The following is a 6,628-nucleotide window of genomic DNA, read 5'->3' as shown; positions in this document are numbered from 1 at the left end:
GCCATGCAAGCAAATGATTTATTTTTCTTGATAGCCAAAGACGCAAAGTTATCAGTGACGGACCCGCAAAAAAAAAGTTATCACTGACTGAGCACATTGACATTCTACCGAAACACTACATGCTTAAAAAAAACTGAAACACGAACGAATATTTGGATCCCATAAACGGATAGATATGGTACAGCAATTAAGCACGACAAGTTGGCCAGTTATTATCCTCGAGAAACATCTGCAGCCCCTTGGTTTATCCACAAGGAACGCTCAGCCGGCGCATCTGCCCAAAGGCCAAGGCCCGGCCATACGCCCACCCTGATCACAGTCCGCAACTTCCCAGTGGAGCCCATGCTGCCTCCTCCCGAAATTATTTAGCCGGAGGACCTTTTGAAGTTTCGATGCGATCGACCAAATTGGCAGCAGCACCGCCCCGCCGCCTGCGCTGCGGCTCAGTTGTGAGCGCCCGCCCAAGGCGCAGACCATAATCCACTGCCTGCCCGGGCGTTGGGTGACGGGCGGGCACGACGGGGAGAGGGCACTGGTCCGTTGCGTCGGGAGGTGGTGCGCGCCCGATCGGCCAATCTCCCCCGTTATGATGGTGTCACCAAAGCACGACACCAAACAACACCAAACGAGAACGGCAAGACTACCTGCCCAGCTCCACGAACCCGTGAGCCGCCGGGCGCGCCCCCACCCGACGCCACATTCCATTTCCATCCACAGGGCCAGGGCCAGGGGTGATGTGAGCAGAGCGGAGACAAACGTGGCGGTCTAGAAAATTTATGCAAAGGGCCGTGAATGATTTGAAGCTTTGGTCACACATGTCGCTGACTGACTGGTAGAGCGGCGGAGCAAGTGGATCTTCAACCTTGCTGTGCTCCCGTTTTTAATTTGCGTTCGTAAAGATGGTGGGCTCATGCTCATCGAGGTTTAGAGATTCGGTGGTCGGCACTAGCTAGAGGCCGGAGGTCGTGGGTTCATGGCAGCTTCTAGGCCCTGAGTTAATGGAAAAATGATGTCTTGCATGTTGTAATTCATGTTTACATTGACCTAAACCGGCAGTGATCTGTCTGGTTTGACGTCTTCGGTCCAAAAAAATCTGGAAGCGTCGTTAAATGCTCATGTCATGGAGTTTCTGCAACAACAACAACAACAACAACAAAAAGAGCTCAAGGTGTAACATAAAAGAATGCGTCCTGGACCTCTTTTTTTTTCAAATTTTGTAAGATTGTCTCCCACTGCCTTTTTTGGTTTGCTGATTGCCCCTCCGAGAACATTAATCTCATGTTCCATATCACCAAGGCGGTAAATGATGTATTCGTTGGTATCAACATGTCTCTATTGACTTCACCGATCCTCGAGCTCTGCAAATCCAACCCCTAGTAGATGTTGTGTAGCCGTGTGTTTCTTTGTGCGGCTCTGTGTATATGGTAGGTAACTACATAGGCATTCACGAGTTATATTAGGTATTTCTCAAAATAACTAAAACTAAAAAGTGGAATTTTATTTATCTTGAACTGAAAAAGTTGCAACTTATGATATGGTTAGATCACACAATTGGTCCATGGTGAGTATGCACAGATCAGTTTATCACCAACAATTACACTACAACATGTCCACTAAAGATGCAAGCTTGGCCTCTAAGAAAAAGAGTTAAAAAGGCTCACAGAAGCCTGCCTCACAAAATTAAGCCTTTCTTCTCATGCATACGTATGAGCCACCCAGCTACATGTGATATGAACATCACTTCACCTAGTAGTAGCTCAGATAATCCATACAGACTGATTAAAAAAGGATCATCATGGGCAGACAGCGAGGGGAGATTTAGCACCTTGCCAGAATCCTTTTGGCACAACACAAAAAGGCCCTGCCCTAAAGATTTCCATTATTGTGAGATCAAATGGGGGCCACGGGTGCTTCAGCAAACACCATGAAGGAAAGGTGGCAGGCAAGCACCAAGAAATATATACCCCCTCCCCTACGCGCAGAGCAACTTTAATTATTCCTCCGGCAATTGGCAATTTGGCATTTGGCAAACCACAGGAAAGATCGGTGGCCAGGCACTGGCCGGTACATATCCGTAATCCGTTCACGGATCTTATTCCCCTGGTACTGGACGACATTAAAGGTTTTCCATCAAACGCTCAAAAGACAGAAATAAGGAGAGCATAAAGAAAAAAACTTTGCTTAATTTGTTCAATATACAAGTACTTCGTACGTTGTCCTGGACAAATTGCCATTTCCAGTTGGATGTGTGCTGAGGTAAATTAAGCAAGGGTATATGGTCTCTCTTTGATTCAAAGGCTTTTCCAAAAATAATCTGAGAGGGTCTAAAACCTTGGAACTTTCTCTGTGTGGAGTGTTTAATTTGTTTGTATGATTACAGTGGGTAGGGGTCTTTTCTTAGATTTATCTGCACTACTATATTTTGTAGGAATATTTACTTCTACTCCAACCTCTTGCGAACAATCTTATATTCTTCCTGTGCACGATCAAACATCGATATAATCCTGGAGATATTCGGAAAAAAAAAATCCTGGAGATGGCATGACACTATGTTCTTGAGTCTTAAAAATCATGTCGATGAAGGAGGCCTTAAGCGAGGCATGGCCGCACAGGTGTTCGGTTCCTCCTGGATGTAGATTCTAATGGGAGGCTGCTCCATTCATATTTTGTTACTGCCATTCTGAAATTAACTAGACAAATGACACATTTCAGACTAGATAAAAAGCTACTTGTATGGTACAAAAGTGGGAGTACCACTAAAACCGTTGTCTATCTTGAGTAAGTGATCATTGTTTTAGTCCGTTAAAATAAGCAAGTAGTAGCTAGGTAGCTAGCATCATAAGCATAAGGTTCCTCCTTTTCCCGTCATTAGCATAAGCCTTTTCCCTTCTGGTTTTGCTTTGCTTTACGAGCTCCACGGTTCTTTGGGTCTCCTTTTGAGTGATTGCCTTTCATGAAGTACCAATTTTGTCTAATAAATTAAACATAATAGTACTGCAGGTTAATGGAGAATGCAATACTATTATGTATTTTTAGACCAAAGGGGAATGCACTACTGAAAATAGCTTGTAGGTTGATTCCCGCATACGTGCACTACCTTCTAATGCGTCTTTATTCTCTTGGAAGTAATACATTTTGTAGCAGTTTATTTCGATAAAGCAAAATGTAAATGCAATATTACCTACAGGGTTTTGAATCCCAATTCTACATCCAGTAAAAACGATCACTTCCTCCGTTCCACAATAATTGAAGTTCTAGGTTTGTCCTAAGTTAAATTTGCTTAAGTTTAACCAACTCCATAGAAAAATGTGCTAAGATCTACAACACCAAATATACATAGTACGAAAACATATTTCATGTACAATCTCATAAGACTAATTTAGTACTGTCTAGATGTTAATAAAGAATCACATAAGACTAATTTAGTGTTCTAGATGTTAATATATTTTTCTATAGCAAACTTAAACAAGTTGACTTAGGACAAAGCTAGAACTTCAAATTATTTTGAAACGGAGGTAGTATGTAGCAACATAGACAAGTTAATGACCTAAGGCTTGTTTGGAACACAGGTTAGGAAAAACACAGTAATAATAAAACCTAACTGAAAATTGGATGTCATGTCTTGTAGATTCTACAGATCGAAATCTGAGACACAAGAATTGTACAATATACTTCTTTGGATGCTCCAGAAATTTTACAGGAAACTGTTTCTTCAAAAGGGAGAATAGGCGAGATAAAAACCACATGTTGCATTGGACAAGAAAGTGAAACACATGAGATATGAGCAAATGTTTAGAAAGCCAAAGGGCTCCCCCGAAAAAAAGGTCCCATGCATAAATTGTGGCAATAGAAAATCTTCTCTAATTAGGTAGGATGCCTCAGTTTCTGGACTGAAACCATTCATGTTAGTTTTGAGGAACCTGAAGCTATTTTCAAGTAAGAAAAAAAATCCAGTCAAGGGAAAATCTCCCTATAGATCCTCAGCTTTCTACTTTTTGTGCAATCAGGGCCCTTTTCTAGATAGAGCTAGGGCCTCCTGTGGAAAAAAAGTGCTTTGCTGATGCTGTCCCAACCAGGTCCATATGCTTTTGTTTCCAAAACAGCTGCCTTCGGAAAATAGCTTCAGTTGCGCTGTACAGTACCCGCTGCTTCAGGGAGTTCGTTATCACCACCATTCATCGCTGGGCTGTGACGTTGCATGCGGCATGCCCTCTCCTCCAAAAGCCTTCCGTCGAAAGCGGTTCTCACTTAGCCCTTACGCAATCTCTCCCGTTTGTCGTGCAATCTCTTTCAGCTATGCTCTCCGCCTGTTAGCTCCGCAATGCAAAGTGGTGGTCTTAATGCAAATAATTAGCCTTTTTCCTTGCTCAATCAGGATGTGATGGTCCTGGCTGGCCGGCTCCTAGGCTGGCCATAGTCGATGTATGTACATAAAAAAGAGCACTAATGCAATACAATATTAGCGCTAGTGCAATCTTCGGAGACTTGCACGAGCTGAGGCGGCCAGGCCGGGTTGGACATCTCTAAATAACCAGGCTTTTAAAACCTACTCCCTCCGTCTCATAATGTAAGGCGTTTTATTGATACTACAGGAAGTAAATTGCATAACGCATGAGCAAGGAAGGCAACATAAAACCCGTTTGTCCTTTTCATTCGTGTCTATAGCCTTGTCGATGGGCTTGTCCGATAAGCCTCGGAAATTTTGTCCTATGTCCACCAGCGCATCATCATCATCAAACGATTGAGACCCCGCTTTCCGCTTCGGATGAAAATTCGAAAGCGGCATGTTATGTGCATGCCAGATTGCCAGTAGTGCAAGTTGTGCGTGCAGGCATATATATATGTACATCTCGATCGAGACACAGCTTTAAAAATGCCTGAAACGGACAGGAATAAGCGAAAAAGCATCGGCGCACACCGACCGCGAATCGAGTGCTACTGTACATCATTGTGCTTCAATTCCATACGAGTTAGAGAAGTAGCACCAGGGAGTAGAGATGGACGGGTTCCAAGTTCCATTACCGGACAGTGCAAGCGCTGGAGTGACAGCCTCGTGAAGCATCTCAAGTGTCGTAACTTTTCCCGTCACCTCCCAGCAAAAGATGGATTAGATTGGGCCGCCAGCCACCCATATTCCTTCCTCCCTGCAGATAACCCTTGCCATCGTCCTCAGAATCTCGCATATGCAGGCATACGTACACATCCAGCGTGAATGAATGCATTACCCGCTCTAGCTAAATACAGGCCACGAGGTGCAATCGCGTGGAGAGTTCACAGTCTTAACCTCGATCATCGACATGAAAAGATCTCTCCGACTCTCCGCATCGATCGATCGATCTATCGCCGGGTCCTTTATTCCTCTAGGCTTTCTGGCTCCGGTCCCGGATTTTGCGGCCTTTAACGGCCTTGATTTCCCTCCGGTTTTTGGACGGTTCGTAGGGTGGCACCTGCGGGGAACATTCCAATCCCCATTCCTGCTGCGCTCTCGCCTCAGTATTGCGATTCTGATTCTGGTTCCTCTTTCTTAGCTCTATGACGTTGCCTTTTGGAAGCCGTGTGCTGAGAACATAGATAGTGCATTTCTATGAAGCATCTGCTTTCTTCCTCTAATCTTTATTTAGTAGGTTAAAATGGATAGCTCCTCTTTTTGTGCTCTAATTAGAAATGAAAAGTTCTCAGTACTTGGTATCATACTATTGCTAAATTTTGAGAGTAAAAGGAAGGGACGATGGCCATGCTTTCCTGTTCCTGCTTTTCGTTTAGTTTTTTAATATATATGATAGTGAAATATCATATTTGGCTGGCCCAATTAATCTTTTGGGGGATGCTAACGTCCACGACTGTAACTCTCTCCATGCTGATCATAATTTGCAATCATTCAATCAAGTTTCAAATTGTACATTTTGTAGGGTAATATTGTATATGTGGTTCTGGTAATATGGTTAGCATAATAATATTTATTATAACTAAAATATTATGAGCAACCAAGATAGGATTTTGTCTGAAGTGTCGAACTTTGACGTGTTCCATACAGGAAAATATCTAGTCTCGTAAGTGGTTTTCAAAGAGCAAAGTTTCCTTTTTATATGGCGGAAATATATTTCTGTTCAAATGTAAATGTTCACAGCATTTTATTCATATTTTTTACGTAATGTCAGTACCAAATTAAAACACACCATATATCATACTCCCTCCATTTACTTACACAAGGTCACAAACTCGAATTACATGTACCCAAGTAAAAATTAATGTCTGCATTGTAAGCTAACTTGTCTTCTCGTAACCGGGTGATTTAATAGGGCACATGCAAATTAGAAAAAATTGAGTGGACGCAAGGAAGAAAGTAGTTGAGAGTGTCATTATCATCCATTGCATGCATGCGAGTAGTTAAATCATGGGTTGCTAGTACGAGGCAACACCATCATTTTTTACCTCGGTTACTGCTGGTGACCTTGTATAGATACAAAATATAGTTCCCAAAATGGTCTTGTATTTAAAAATGGAGGGAGTATATTTTGCCACAAGTTTTTTCCGCAAAAAAAATTTGTTGCCTCAAAAAGAACATTTAAATTGTGAATTTTGATTTTCTTTTTCCAGAGAATCAGAATATCATGGTGTCGCGGTAGTA

The sequence above is a fragment of the Triticum aestivum genome, chromosome 4D (genome assembly GCF_018294505.1).
Source record: "Triticum aestivum cultivar Chinese Spring chromosome 4D, IWGSC CS RefSeq v2.1, whole genome shotgun sequence".
NCBI lineage: Eukaryota > Viridiplantae > Streptophyta > Magnoliopsida > Poales > Poaceae > Triticum > Triticum aestivum.
Note: the sequence above shows the minus strand (reverse complement) of the source record.